This window comes from Aplidium turbinatum, chromosome 1 (assembly GCF_918807975.1).
Source record: "Aplidium turbinatum chromosome 1, kaAplTurb1.1, whole genome shotgun sequence".
NCBI lineage: Eukaryota > Metazoa > Chordata > Ascidiacea > Aplousobranchia > Polyclinidae > Aplidium > Aplidium turbinatum.
In genome coordinates this window covers 10,897,264-10,913,534 of record NC_137472.1, presented here as the reverse complement: position 1 = coordinate 10,913,534, position 16,271 = coordinate 10,897,264, and the positions used below count along the sequence as shown (strand labels likewise).

Here is a 16,271-nt window from a genome sequence, read left to right as displayed (position 1 = left end):
TTTCACACAGTGGTAAAACAGAAACTTTACATTCATGAAGATTAGAAAATTACTTATGCTGTAGTTTTAACAAAATATGCTAAAATTTGTTACTTGTGTTTTTATTACCTATTGCTTTGCCTATAACTGTTTGCTTACTGGTGTTAGACGTTATGGTGCAGACATGTTCAGGGATGGAGGAAACACGTGAGCCTCGTGGGCCTGGGCCCACCTACTTTATTTTCTGGGTGGGCCTGGCCCACCCACTTTTAAAAGCCAAATTTCTTTGAAAAGGTAGCGAAAACGGCAAATTAGAGAAGGAGTTCCAAAAAAAAGCTCTTCACTCATTTGATACACACTAGTTTGATTACACAGGCCAACAACAAATTTTGGCACAAATGGTGAGAGTCAATGTAGAGTATTTTAGGGCCCCTGATTCCAAACATGCACTTAGTTTTTTCGAATTTTCGAAGCTACCAAGAATTGAATTTCGAACCAAGATTACGTTCTTCCGTAACAAGGATAAAATTTTAAGCAGCTACTTCATTGAAGAACACAACTTTGTATTCTATAATTATATAAATGGCCTTCGTACCTTGATGGGTGTTGCTCAGTATAAAAGGCCTACCATAATAAAGAATTGCGTTTGTTCATCGATGGCTTTGTTTTGCTTATTCGTCTAGTTTGTTAAGCAAAACAATGTATGCATTTTGTTGTTTGTACTTGGTAGCTTAGTTAATAAGTCTGATACTGTTGAAGTCAACAAATATATTAACGCAAAGCACAAGTTATATATTCTACATCTTAATTGTATCCTAAGGCTTGCTTCACGTCGTATTTTGATTGTTACTAGGCCAGTAAACGTTAAATAGCCGTTTGTTTGGGTTGTAATCAACGTGATTGGTTCCAAATAGCGTTTATAAAACTCAGAAATGCGCCTGAGATTACTTTCAGTTTTGTCTATGTAATAAACGACACGACGTTAAATCTATAGGGGCTCAAAATTGCAAAAAAAATGTTTTTGCTGTAAGCTATCTCAAAAACTAAAGCCAATTAGAAAAAAGTAAGTGCATTTTCGGAATCAGGGGCCTCGAAATACCCTAAAATGACTCTCACATGCCGTGCCTTCTAAAAAAAAAATTTTGTTGGCCTGTGAATGATGAAATTTAATCTTTAAACTTTTCTGTTGACCCCAACTGTTGATGGGCAGCACATGTGGGTGTGGTTGCGTGTGATTGGTGGAGTAATCTATCAATCAATCTAATTGTTCTCTAAGGTTAAAACACTAATAACATTACATAGCATGCAGTGCATGCATGTAGGCCTACTGTATAATGCTGCAGATTGTTTCTCCCAGGTTGGTATTATAACTGTGTGTGTATTTTGCCTTTTTATTTGTGTGTACATCGCCATATTTTGTACAGCGCTATAGAGCAATTTAACAATTTTGTAATTTGTTTGGCCAAATCGGGCATAAAAACGGAAATTTTTTGCTGGATGGCACAAAAGGCAATCATGAAAAGACAATGTATAAACGAATTGAATTATTAGAAATGCAGCAATGTTATGGGGGGTCTGGAGGGCGAAGCCCCCCAGAAGTTTGATTAACTTTGAATGCTACGCCTTTGGGCCCACCTACTTTTAAAATGGTTCCTCCATCCCTGGACATGCTGCGTTGGGACTTGGCAGAGACTGCTACTTGTGAGTGTGGTGAAAGGCAGACGGCAGTCCACATAATCAAGGATTGCCGGCTGTACAAACCACCTCATGGTATGAAAAGACTAGTTTCCTATGACGATGCCACCAGGCAGTGGCTAACCGACTGGTGCCCTGATATAAAGCGACAACACGAAAGAAGAAGACCTATTGCTTCACTATGGTTTCTTTAGCCAAGGTTCTTTCAACAAGGTTAGCCCTAAACAACTTGAGCACTGCGCATAATATGCGCTTAATATGCTGCGCATTTGCGAATGGTAAAAGCATTTACTGGATCATCTACAGTAGTTAGAAAAAGACTATAACTTGGAGTAAATGCTGCTGATAAAGGTGATGCTCGCTGCTCATAATCAGGGGCGCCGGAAGCGGGGGGCAGGGGGGCGATCGCCCCCTGCTCTAAAATTTTTTCTGGATGGGGGGGCAATGGTGCGCTTTTAAGGTTATGTGAGCTACTGCACATGTTTCGATAATAACAATTTCTGTTATTCGCTTTTAGCCAAATTACAATCTTTCATTTTTGCCTCAAAATAATATTCACACACAAAATTCTGTATCACAGTAACATGATGCCCTTCCGTGCCATTGGTCTTTGTACACCGGTATGTAGTTCTTGTATCATACTCGATAATGATCTATTGTGTAGGTCACAAACATAATTTATTGCAATTCTACCACTCTTATGCTTCTTCAAAGACGGTTTTGTCACAACTATGTTTGGTGCTACCACCAGCTGTAAAATTCAAACGCCAATGATTCGAGGCACCACTAAGGACCGTTTTGCATTGCATAGGACCAAAGGTATAGGGCTGGATGGCCGGATATTGTTGGTGGCTGACTTATGAGAAAAAAATATTCCTCGTGGTCTGGGTTTTAGTTAGAAAAAAGATCTGAGTGATATAGAATAGTAGGAAAGTTAAGGAATGGTAACCTATGGTCTTGGCATAGCAAAGAGTGTGAGAACCTGGAAGTTGAAAATTTTTAGAAGGAAAAGTGTAAGTAAGCCGTTATGATATAGCGTCAAATTAGAAAAGGTGAATCCTGAAGGCAGTTTTAGAGCCATGAGGCGTGTAAAAATGTGGCTTCGTACCACAATGACAGACAAAAGTTTAAACAACCGACTGTTTGCGACTATTCACAAACAGGTGATGGACACCATTGACTTAGATGCTGTTGCAAATGAGTTCATTCGAGCACAGGCGCGCGTAAAATGTACTTTGGATTGGTTTGATATTTGTCTACACAAAATATCCCGTGGACACATTTTATACTTTGCAGCAGATTGTGAACGAGAAATTTATCTTTCGTTTCTTCTTGTTCAACCTATTTCAATATGTTTTATTGATTTATCTTCATCTGTCTCACATTTCTATTTATATGGCTAATGGGGGAAAAACAATCAACGAACTGCCCAGCATTATCGCTATATCTTATCTTAAAACTTAAAAAAAGTGCCCTTTTTTCATAATCCTGCCTCCCCAGTCAAAAATCGTTCCGGCGCCCCTGCTCATAATTGAAGACCTGAGTTTAAAAACTACTTAATGTGGAAGTTGAGTTGTCACCAAAAAATGTTGTGTATTGGTCAATATATCTGTCTCCGCAAAAAGTTTGATTTTAAAAGCGACTTAAATTTTGCTGTAACACGCTAGTGTTTGTATAGAAATAATCGATTTAACAAGTTTGAAAAAACTTTAACTTGCTTTTCCTCAAAAGATATTATTTTAGACTATAAGTAGTTTTTTGACTCAGGTCTTCAATTCGACCCTTGTATCGGAAAAGAAAAACAATACACAAGGGCTTTAACTTTCAATCTACAAAACATTGTCAGACAACAAACGAAAATTTTCCCAACATCGATTCTACTTTTTTTCCAATTAGTACCAGCAAATTTCCCTAAAATGTTTCGACAAAAATCTTTTCACTTTTTACAGGATGATAGTTTTGCTGAAAATAACTTATTAACAGCATAAATATTACCGCGTCTACAGCATCACCATTGTTTTTTCTATATTTTACGTTAGGAACGTTAGGTTAGTGCTTTTTAACATTTTTCACTTCAAGGTGCACCTGCAGACCTTTTAAAATATGGCGGCGTACCGAAGCAAGGGTGAGATGTTTTTGGACATAGTACTGTGTCTTCAATGAGATAAGCCGAAAGAGAAAGCAAAAAAAATATAAGAGATAAAGCCTTTAAATCAGTGATTCCCAACCGCGGCTCTTAGAGCCGCATGCGGCTCCAAGCTAGCCTTCTTGCGGCTCTCATTGACCCCTGAAAATCCCACAAAAAATATAAAAAATCTAATTGTAATAATTAGGGCGATTACTTTTTGATTTGTCAAAATTATTTACTAAGTCAAAATTGTTAACAAACTGCATTGTCGTGGTGTCGTAGAGGCTGCACTGTCAGTGAACTTTTCATCTTACACCTTGTAGCCTACTTTATAGGCCTACTGTTGTGAATGGCCCATTGTCGGCTTATTGTGAATCATAAACCATTAAGTGAAATAATTAGGTTGATGTGCTCAACACACCTCAAAACGTGTAAAATTTCTGGTAGGTCCTTTAAAACAGACTGAGAAAAGCAGTAAGTTATTGCCGCTATAAAACTGTGGTAGGATAATCAGCAATTCGCTTAAGTTTTAGTATATTCAACCAAAAATTATGTCAGATCAGTCTTCAAAAAAAGCACGTAGCCTACTCTTCAGCAGGAGAATCGGCTCCTTCAAAGCGCTTGGGAAGAAAAGTATTTTCAAATTGAGGTAGACAACAAAGCGCATTGCCTTCTATGTCCTGTGGTGATAAGTAGTGTAAAATCTTTTAACATTGAGAGGCAATACAAAACTCATTCTACAAAATATGATTGATACCAAGGAGAATCAAGGAAAAGAAAGTTGGAATCTCTTAAGTCGGCACGGAATAAGCAAACAAATATGTTCAAGGTTAGTAATAAATCTGAAAGAAAACGCAGCTTGCAGGTGGTGTTACAACACATTTCCCAACGCTATCTGACCATCGAACCAATGGATCATTTGAAGCATACAGGCTACAGCAGACTTACCAGTAACTTGATTGATGAGTTCAACCGCCGCATTAACGGAATGAATTTATTTTTGCCAATGGTGAACATGTTTGCAAATCCTATTGTAGTTAATGTGGCCACTGCTTCTGATAATTTTCAATTGGAGTTGCTGGACATGCAGTCAGATATCGAGCTCAAACAATTATTTCAAAGTGAAGACGTACTTGCATTTTGGAGTCGATCGAGTTCCAGAGGGAAAGTATCCCAACTTGAAAACCAATGCCCAGAAAAACGCCTCTGTATTTGCATCAACTTACGTATGTGAAGCACTTTTCAGGAAAATGATCAGAATCAAAAATAAATATCGCAATCGGTTGACCGATGACCACCTCAAGCAGCTACTGCATCCTCTGCATTTGCGCCTCGCTTTGACAAACTTGGCTCAAACCCAAGTTGGACATTAAATTGATTTGTGTTATTTTTCTTGTTATTGTTGCTATTCGTTGGTAGCTTTCATGCTTTAAAATTTTCGTTATAATTACTTGAATGTTTTCATGCGGCTCCATATGTACTCTGAAGTTTCAAATTCGGCTCCGACACCAAAAAAGGTTGGGAACCACTGCTTTAAATACACTGTGAAAATTTCAAATTATGAAAAAACACAGAACAAGATTTGGTTGAAAAAAATGACTCTGGCCGCACCATTTCATTAAACTGAACTACCCATTTCATTGTCTCAGATTCAGAGAACACATAGTTTCTATTACTCGAAATAGTACAGATTTGTTTGAAATATTTTTTTCGATTTCCCTGCGGCGCACCTGGCGACGTTCCATGGCGCACCAGGGAGCGCTGGGTTAATGTTTAAAAATTAATGTTTGCATGCCATATTTATGCCCAACATGGCAACTGTAATTACGTAATTGAAGTGACATGTGTTTACATAACATGTCTAACTACTTTCAAATAGCTTTAATCTTTCAAAATGTTTGTCTGTTTGTATGGCCTGGTCACGAAGCTAACTTTCAGTTTCACCAACATACCAACTGCTAGCGGATCTGTTGTTTCTTGGTAGGGAATTTCCCTTCAAAATTTTCGGCATTTTTGCAAATAAATAAAGGCACACACTCGGGCAGCAAATCAGGCCTTTTTTTCCATTAATGCAACGTCTACACAAGTTTAGTCGATGCAAGAAACTAGGCTGGGTAAATAATGACTGCATTTTACAGTGAACAATCATTAACCAGTTTTCTGATGTGATTATCACTTTTATTTCTTTTAACGCGTCATTGATATACTGTGCTGGTGACAAGGACGATAGGTGAATGGCATTTTTACTGTTTTTTAATGTTACTTTTGCCATTCTTCATAGTGAATTTATTTTCTCAGAAATAAAAGGTTTTAATGTTAGTGCACATATTGTCAGAACATCGGAGGTATATTATCTGAGGAAATAATATTTGAGAAAAACATTTCAGCAAAAGAAAAACATTTCTGCATAAAAAGTTTTGTTATATAATTATAATGACAACAAATTTAGTTTTAAGCCCTACATGACAACGTTTACTATTTGCATCAGCTAGGGTTGCGAAATGAACTTCCCACTGCCGCTTAAAAATTATCTTATTTCACCAGCGCTTACTCGTTGGGAAAAAATTGTAACCAGGGAATTTGTTAAGTTCCGATAAGAATGAGCGAAAAGAAAAATATGGAATGGAAATCTGGAAATTCCGACGTCCGAATAACCTCTGAAGAGGCCAGGAGTCATTGCTATTTGTTTCATTACGTAGAATTTAGCAAAAAAGTACCATCCAAATGATATTAAGATTAGAGGTGTTCATAAAAAAATTAATTCGATACGAAATCAAGACAAATAAGTTGGAGGCAAAAAGAAATGAAACAAAGTTTTTTCGAAACTGCAAAATAAAAATGTTTCAAAAATATTTAGAAATTTCAATTCTTTTTAAAGTAGCCTATAGTGTAAGCCTACCGTAGGCTATTGTGAACGAGTCTCCTACAACTCAGCACATGACTGCAAACTGACCCACTCCAACTTCGTTTTTCCAAATATCGTCAAATGAGTTGGAGACGATTTCTTGTTAGACTTCGTGAGGTCGCTATGTCAGAGCGAATTTTAGCAATCAAAACTTTATTGAAAGCCTCGTACAACTTATGGCAGGATCTTTATGTTTTATCTTTTTACCATTATTCTAAACCCACGTAAATTCTGTTTCCAATCTCTCGTCAGACTGGGTTACGATGACGTAGATTTCCAGGCCTACCACCTACAACCTACATGCCACTTTAAGATAGAGGTGTTCCGTTAACAACAGCACAGCAAACGAACTTATAGTCCTTCTCTAATATTATCCAAAGGCCGGGTAGCTGTGATGCTTTGCCACATCGAATTTTCAAGTTTTTGGCTGACCAGATCGGCAATTGAACCAAGCGTATCAACGTATGATTACAATTTTAGGTTGAATGCCTATTAACGCATCAGTATGTCCATAAATTGTTCAGTGATGTAAAATATTTTATCTGCTAACCATTGTAAAGCTGTTACTATATGCTACTTTGTGCAGAAAAGTTGCCCCTCTATTTTTTTCTCTTTGCGGCACAATATCCGGCCGTGTTTTCTAGTAGGCCAGGGTGTGGCTCAGGCCCGCAACCAGGGGGGGGCATTGGGGGCATTTGCCCCCCCCCGAAATTTTTTGAAAAAATTTTAAGCGTTCTATGCAGTATGAAATGTACTATGAATAGTACGTCGTACACGTAAAGCCATACTATCGAAACCGAAAGTAGGCTACGCTGGTTGGAAGCCATGCTAACGATTTTGTTCGATAAACTAAGCTGGCATCCTCATTATCTGTTACTCAAATTCCAAGCGCGGAATTGGTGTTAAACAAAATTGCCAAATCAAGTAGAAAGTTAGACATTATGCTCTAAATTAAAATGTCATTTTGCATTTGCAAAGTCAACTTCTTTGGGCCTACAAACATAAAAACTTGTTGAGCCAACAAAATGTTTCAGGATTGTAATTTGGAATTACCGTGTTGAGTTTATTCATATGTATCTGTTTGTTTATGTTGATGTAAATATATGTTATTGATTAATTTATGACTCCAGTCGTGCCAATGCAGTTCGTAGCCTACAGATGTTGTATTTTATTTGTAATCGACTGAACACATTACTGTATTATCGTAATTTTCTTCCTCGGGTAGTCATAGCTAAATGAGAAAAGGTTACAAAGGCTAGTTTCCTTTAATGCTGTACTAAACAAAAACGTGATTGACATAAGTTATGACCATTGAACCGTAACATGGTAGTGTCACACATAGGCGTAGCCGGGGGGGGGGGAGCGAAAGGAGCCATGCCCCCCCCCCCAATTTTCAAAGTTTAAGTTTCGAAGTTGAACCCTTTGTTGAAATATATAATATAATTTGTAGAAATTTATATCGTTTTTCAAGACATCTGGCTATTAACACTCCCCAGGACTTGTTTTAGGCACACAGAAAGACACTAATAAATTTTGTAAATCGTAAATCGCGCAAAATTTACGCGATTTACGCTTCTTTTAACTAATCTGTTGAAGCAATTTCAGAATCGCTTAGGCTACTCTGTTGGGTTTTTGTGTAGCTGAGTTTTTTGTGTTCTCTAATTTTAGCCGCAGTTTTTGCCCGTTCGTGTGTAACAGCTACCTTTAATAAATTAATAGCTGTTTATCTGCTAATAAATTGGATACAAATATTACCCTGAAAGTGTTTCCAGAAAGCGCTATAATCCATTATTTGAGTGTAATTTTGCAAAAATTTTCCGCGGGAGCATGCCCCCGGACCCCCATAGAATAAGCATGCCTTCGGCACGCTCTAACCCCTCACCAGCTTTATTGCTTCCCTTGCCCCACCAGGATACGTCACTGCACATCAGGTGACAATGTTTTAAATCAAACACTTTGTTGTTCTCTTCAATTCATCAAATATTTGGCCCCTCCAAATTTTTTTTCTGGCTATGCCACTGGTATCACACACTCTTGTCCCTTATCAATGGGCGTGGACATTAACATAAAAATGTCACAATGCATCATTTTAATGTTTGTTCTTTGATAAAAATTAAATGCCCCCCCCGAAAATATTTGTTGGTTGCGGGCCTGGTGTGGCTCATTTTTTCATACTTACAAAACGCTATGCGAAACGTAGTTTTGGAAATAGGGTCGCCAAATCTTCGCTATTAATTTAACCTTAATTTTTGGATCGCCACAAATAAAGGTTGAGAAGCACTGGTCTATGGTCTAGGCTAGAGATGTACCGATATATCGGTATCGGCATCGGTATCGGTGATATCGGCCATTTTTTGAGTATCGGTATCGGCATCGGTATCGGCAAAATTTGGCCGATACTGTGGCCGATACTAAACATGTAAAAAAAAGGCGTTTGCTGCGGATTTTCTGCAGAAGCAAAGATATATAATAGATTTTTTAAAGTAGTAACTAACGTCACATTGAAGTAGAAAAATAACAACCTGTTCAAATTTTTGATACCTCACACTCCCATGACTTCAAGCATTGTTTGCTTACAGTGATTCTTTCATTCAAACAAAACGTTTTGCTTCAGCAGTTTTGCGTTGTTTGATTCTTAAGTTGTGAAGGAGACTCGATTTCTCCAATATTTATCATTTGTGTTTCTTTTTTACTTTCAGCAGAGGATAAAACCAGGCCAAGACTACCCAGGTGGCGGGATGTGTAGTTTTGCATCGTTTTTGCGTTGCTGGACGTTTGATGGACCAGTGTGGCTTGGTTGTTTTGGTGGGCTGGTTCTGTCAGTTTATGGTTTGGTTTCCGCCTTTCGTTGTGGTGGACTCACCAGGCTTGAACAATGTCGTGGCGGAGTGGGTGGGGTCGGTGGGACTGCGAATCTTCACTGATCTAATCAATAAGTGGTCTTGTTGCGCCTGGGATGGCGGCCTCATTGTGGGGGGGAGTGTCCTTCCCCGCTGTCGGCACAGGGCTGGGCGCTCACTGGTGCGACGGGCTGTTGCGATTCGCTGGCCATAACGGTGTAGCTTCCATGCTAGCCATTTAGACCATCCAATCAACTATATGTTTCTCGGCAGCCGTTTTGTAGCAATAATTGACATCGACAAGAATTGAAATGGCTAGTGTGGAAGCTGCACCGTTGTGGTTGGCGGGTCGCGGCAGCTCGCTGTGCTGGTGAGTGCTCACTGCTCAGCCTTGTGCTGGTGGCCGGGGGGACGCTCCTTTCTTCGCAATGAGGTTGTTATCTTGGGTCCACGTCTTTTAGGTGCAGACAGTTAGGCGCCGGGCAGATAGGCGCGCACTCTGTGGTAACATTTTGTGTGAAAAGCATTGCCTTACCTGCCAAGCTGATACAATCTGCAGACTTTACTAGGAATAGCACCTAAATGAACGGGCGCCACAGTGCTCCGCACCTAAATATCTAGATGCCACAGTGTGCGCACCTATTTGACCGGCGCCTAACTGTCTGCGCCTAAAAGACTTGCTCCGCCTAAAAGATTTGTGGTCCCATTGTTTTCTTTTTGGGCCTACTTATTCTGCCACGACATTGTTTGGGCTGGTGAGTTTGTTGCGGCTAAGGGTGGAAGTTGAATCGCCGACTGGTGGAGCCGGCTTGCTAGGGGCAGCCGAGTTGCACGGGTTTTTTGAGTGTTTGGCGGGGTGAGAGCGATGCAGAATTGTGTGTTTTTGCTACCTGGGTAGTCTTGGCCTGGCAAAAGTTTTTCAACCAAACGACAAGAGCCCTTAAGTTGCACATTACTTGTCGAATAGTTTTTGTACGACTACACAAATCACTTGGTTTACATTTTACATCTTATTATCAATTATGATTAGCCTATTTGGAGAGTTTGCGCAAACACTTTTTTTTCAGAAACCCCAATTATGATGTAATGTTTCTTCCCTTATACCCCAATCCTCAATTATGGTGGCCTTTCATTACTAAAACCTACTATTATGACACAACAATGCGGTTGAGATTGGATTCTTAAATCTTTAATGAATTATGCCAATTGAAAGCTTTTTTTAATAGTTTTATGCAAGTAAGGTAAAACTTAGCATTTGATATAATTCCTTGCAAATACCAAAATTGCTTCTTTTTGTAACACCAAAGTATCGGCCAAAATATCGGTATCAGTATCGGTATCGGCCTAAAAAAGTGATATCGGTATCGGGATCGGTATCGGCCAAAATATTGGTATCGGTACATCTCTAGTCTAGGCTATATATGTCACAATTGATGACGTGTTATCTTAATCCAGCATGTTCGTTGTTTAGAAACTGTCATTTATGTCGTTTTTATAACCAAACCAGAATGTGCAAGCGCAATACCTACAATCAGTGGCGTAGTGGATAATTGACATTGCTCTTCCTAAATATTTTTGTAGCCTGTGCGGTAGGCTAAATAGTATTTTACGTGTAAGGATAGTTTTTTTACCACACCTGTAGGGCTGTAGCCTATATGCATCTGCAACCGACCAACAAGTTTGTAAGCTATTGAAAAGCTGTAGAAATGTTAGTTTAAGAAGATGCATTTCTTTGATAAAACTTAATTTAATTACTGATTAATTATAAATTATTAACTTACTGTAGTCAAATTAAATTTTATTGAATTTAACTAGGCTATAGGCCGGGGCTATAGGCTACAGACAGGTAGTGACTACAGGTAGGCTCTAGCCCAGTGGTTCTCAAACTTTTTCAGCTTGTGGCACATTAGAAAAAATATAAAACGCACGCGGCACACTTACCAAAGAAGAAAAGTTGCACTTTAAAAAAAATTATTTTCACGTGTCAATGCGATGGATGTGCTTGTTTATACCAATATAAGCTTCGACTGAAACGAGGTTGCACTGTTGACAAACATATAGGCCTACCCGAATTTCATCGTCAATTCCAAGCCGTCTCTCTCGTTTACAGCTTTTAATTTCAGTCAAAACAGAAAAGCCATGTTCACATACAGTAGCCATGAAGATGCAAATGGCAATATAATTTTGATTGCTTTTGCACTGATCATGAAATAGAATTTGGAAGCAGACAGCCAAAACGCATCCAAGTTTTTTTGTGGAAACAGCGTTTGAAAAAATGGATCGTTTCGTAAATCAATGAGCTGTTCTTCTTCTGCAGAAAGATTGCTTGATTCATTGCTTCCAAATGGTGGGAAGTAATGTTAGCAATAGCTAACATAGCAGCCCAATAGTGACGTGGCAATTACCCTGCTGTATCGGCAATGCCATAATTGGTTTCATCGTCACATGTGCTTATTTATCATCTATTGAAGGAGTTAAAGCGCTTTTAACTCGCATGCTTATCTGAATGGCTTATTTTAAATATTTATACAGTTTTTTTCCAAAATTTCAAAAAGATTCGCGGCACACTTGAGAATCTGTGGCGGCACACTAGTGTGCCGCGGCACACAGTTTGAGAATCACTGCTAGCCTATAGTGACTAATTATGTAACTTGAATAAATATTTCACCCTCTGTTACGGCTTCATTTGACACAGTTTTCTATTGATTCAGAATAAAAATACTCTCAAAATGTGCAATTTTAAGGTATACGATTATTTTAAAGTTCTTGAGGACCTCACTAGACCCCCCTTGTGGCTACTAATTTGCTCCTCACAATTAGACTCTCTGCTAGTTAACCTGAGCATTACCAGTCCAAAAAGGCTTTCCAAAGTTAAGCTTTCATCGTCAAGTAAAATATAACGTTAACCTCAATTTTAAAGCAATGTAGGTATTGTAGGCTATATATCGCCTTCGTTTATGACGTCACTGATAATGTTGCCCTCCAGGGAAAAAAACCTTGCCCCTTCTTTGCCCTCATATAAAATTGATCTGGTTACGCCAGTGATCTGGGTATGTTTCTTGTTACATTATACATTCATATGTGCCAGTTTTTGTAGCTGATTCTGTATGTACCCTTCAAGAACGCCAAAAGGGGGCATCGCTCAATAACTTCGCACTTTTTTCGAGGCCTGGTGGACTGGAGCGTTATGTCGTTTGTGTACGGTACGAACGCTAACGTTTTTGCAAACTAAAAAAAACTTTCTGACTTTTTGTTTAGCATCGTAGTAAAATGGCGACAGTCGAATGGTGCTATTTTATTCGTATTGTGTATAATTGTACCGTACTTTCTCGAAACAAACGAAAAAAAGTCTTTTCTCTGTCTATTGAATAAGCTGAAGATGCTATAAAAAGCAATTCTCTCTGACAAACACCAGTTTTAGTCACGTCTGTATGAATCTGTACGCTGTTTTGGCGACAGTACTTCCGTGTCTCTGTGGCGCAATCGGTTAGCGCGTTCGGCTGTTAACCGAAAGGTTGGTGGTTCGAGCCCACCCAGGGACGTGCTATTTTCATCTTTTTTAATAATGCGTAGCCGTAAATGTTTCAACATTCCTGCAACATTTATTTTTGTGGAGGGAAACCAATTTTTATATTTCAATACACTATTATTTTATTTGGACAAATAAAGTATTAACTTTGTCATGAAAATAGCCTACTCGGATAGGCCTAGCCATCCCATAGACGTATAAAAAATCTGATGGAATTATGACAACATTGACATTAGGTTATTTTATTAAAACTAGTAATATTCGTCATTGGCCAACATATAGATAGGGCCAGGGGCGCCGGAATCGGGGGGCTGGGGGGTGGATGCCCCCCCTGCCCTCAATTTTTCTGCAGATGGAGGGGCATGGAGGGCAATGGTGCCCTTTTAAAGTCATGTAAGCTACTGCACATTTTGTAATATAACAGTTTCTGCTATTTGCTTTTAACCTAATTATAATCTTTTATTTTTGCCTTAAAATAATATTTACGGCACAAAATTTTGCAACATAGTAGGCTACAGGCCTTAAAACTTTTTTTTTTTTTCGGCAGCCATCGTGGCCTACCGGGAGTTCCTTCTCGGCGGCCAAATCTGCGTGCTTGGAGGCCAAAATAAAAGTAACGATAGCACAAGTAAATGGAATTAAACTTGCAACAATGGTAAAATGATCACTTAGCGTCAAGGGCGCGGGAAGTAGGGGTGCTCAAGGGGCTGCAGCCCCCCCTAGAAAAAATGCAGACTCCCTGGAATTTTTAATAATTGCTTGAGCCCCCCCCCTAGAAAATTCTGACAATTTAAGGTAGGCCTACATAACATAATTTCAGAAATTTTTTCGAACACTAATTGCTATGATGAATGGAGTTCCTGTTACGTGTCGCGCTCATCATTTGCTATAAAGAGTCGTCAATCACAGGGAGCTATAGGCTACCTCTCAGTGGCGGTGCTAGCCACCTTCCCTACTAACACGGCGGTACATCGTTTATTGGACATCGTTTTGTAATATTTACATTTCATGCGTAGGCTACTTCTGAACATTACAATAATACATGATATTGCTTTGTCAAGTCTGACCGACATGACAGAAGATACCGTAGTGCAATGAGAGGAGACGCACGTGCAAACATATTCGGCTTGGTAAAACAAGCACGCACGATGCGGCTTTATTTTGCGATTACCTGCAGCGGGGAAGTTTTTCAGCCTGCAGAAGCCGTTGCAAGACAGCTCCAAAACAAGATCTTTGCTTCTTCAGCTTTGGAATCAATCACCACTCTCCGCGAACGGATCAAAAATCTCAGAAAAGATGAATCCGTTTCCAAGCTTATAGAAGTAGCGAACGTCTTTGCGTCTGTCAATAACCTAAAGACGCCAAAGGATCCCCGAGTGAGAAAAACTCCAGCAAGACTTCGAAACACAGAGGAATCGGATGCTTTGTCGTCTGCGGGAGAAGGAGCGTAGAAACGGCAATACATCGAAGCCCTTGATTTGGTTCAAGCTGAGCTTGATCGAAGATTCGACCAGGCGGATCTGCTTACAGCCAACAGAGAGAAGGTCCTTTTGATCTGTGCAAACGGTGAGGAAAGATCTGATACTGAGATCAGCTTACCCAATGCCATCAGAAAATATCACCTAAAAACGGAACTTACTTTGCTCAGCGATGTTGTAAGTGGAAAAACCGCAAACTCTGTTCAAAAGGTTGCTGAGATACTATTGCAACTAGAGATGTAAATAAACGTTTTTTTTTGTTTTTAAAAAAAACGAGCTCGTTTTTTTTGTTTTTTATCGTTTTTTTTGTTTTTTATTCGTTTTTTTTGTTTTTTTGTTTTTTTTACCTATTTTGACATTAAATGTCACAATATGCAGCAATTAGGGTAAACTCATTGCAATAGCGTCTCTTTCAACAAAAAAACAGTCTCATAACTCGTATAACTTATTTCAAATGAGACAATATGTCTCTCAAGTCTCAACACACGAGCCATAAAGATTTCTCATCGTCTTAAATAGTAAGTAACAGTGTTCCATGGTTGGCACATCTTAAGTATTGTCTGTAATTTGATCCAGCCAGTTGTTAAATGCAGTACCACACTCGTGTACAGTTTTGAAGCCACCTGGGATTTTGGTTAATGGGCATGTTACGTTAGGACCAGGTGGTCAGGGTCCTGTTTCTCTACTTCACAAAGGCCCTTTTCAGCAGCACACCACACCTTTTCCAGTACAACGTCAAAAAATTGTTCCAGTTGATGTGTATTTGGTGCAAACTTGATGAAAATCACACAAGCGGTTCTCGAGTTATATGTGAAATAACCTTAGCCACTAGGTGGCTTTATAGATAAGGAGCAATAGAAAAACGGCAATATATCAAGAACCGCTCAACATATTTAGATAATTTTTAGCTCTACCCCCATGTTTTCTGGGGTGGGCTATCTGTTTATGAACATTAAAACAAGTTTTGGATACTACTTTTGAGATAATAAGAAATTAACCTCTTGTCGTTACGCACCAATAAAACCATGATGCGTAAATTTAAAAAAAAATTAATTGGGTAGAGGAAAGATTTATGAAAAGTTTGGCAAAGGCAGTGTAGTGCTAAAGTCCCAACTTTTAGCCCAAATCACATTTAAATGTAGTGAAAGATAGAAACATTTTGATGTTTTTTTTATTTTCGCTGAAGAGGTTCAATACTCCTTTATGATGTCATAGTCATGTTTGTTTTCCCTTAATCACACCATTGTGCTGAGTTTTAGTGTAGTATACACAAAGTGACATTACTTGATTTTTGTGTACTGTACAATATCCACTGCGTTTTCAGTTTATTCTTGGAAATTTACTTCACAATCACATCCTTAAGTCCTAATTTAAAGTTTGTTTTAAGTGCTTTGTAGTGTTTTTGTTCATTTTTTTAATTTTCTTATAAAAACTGGACAAATATGATGCTCTGGGTTTTTTTATGGTTTTTTTGGGGTTTTTTAAGTGGGTTTTATTGAAAAAACCCACCCGGGTTTTTTTGGGTCGGATAAAATACCAACAACCCTGATGTAAACTGCTCCCGAAGTAGGGGAAGGTCGGGTTAGTTGAGTCACTGGGTGAGTTGAGTCACTGGGTTAGTTGATCCACCCCTTTTAATTCTTAAATGTGGTGAGGAAACCACATTATATCACCACGTGATCTTAAAGTTTCTCATCACGTGGTCTCGCGTCTGGTT

At 38.8% G+C, this 16,271-nt stretch overlaps 1 non-coding gene across 1 annotated transcript; it reads left to right on the top strand.

The window, feature by feature from the left end:
- Positions 1 to 13,015: 13,015 nt before the first annotated feature.
- Positions 13,016 to 13,089, top strand: Trnan-guu (transfer RNA asparagine (anticodon GUU)). Its single transcript has one exon. It is a non-coding gene; the product is annotated as a tRNA-Asn (tRNA).
- The last annotated feature ends 3,182 nt before the right edge of the window (positions 13,090 to 16,271 follow it).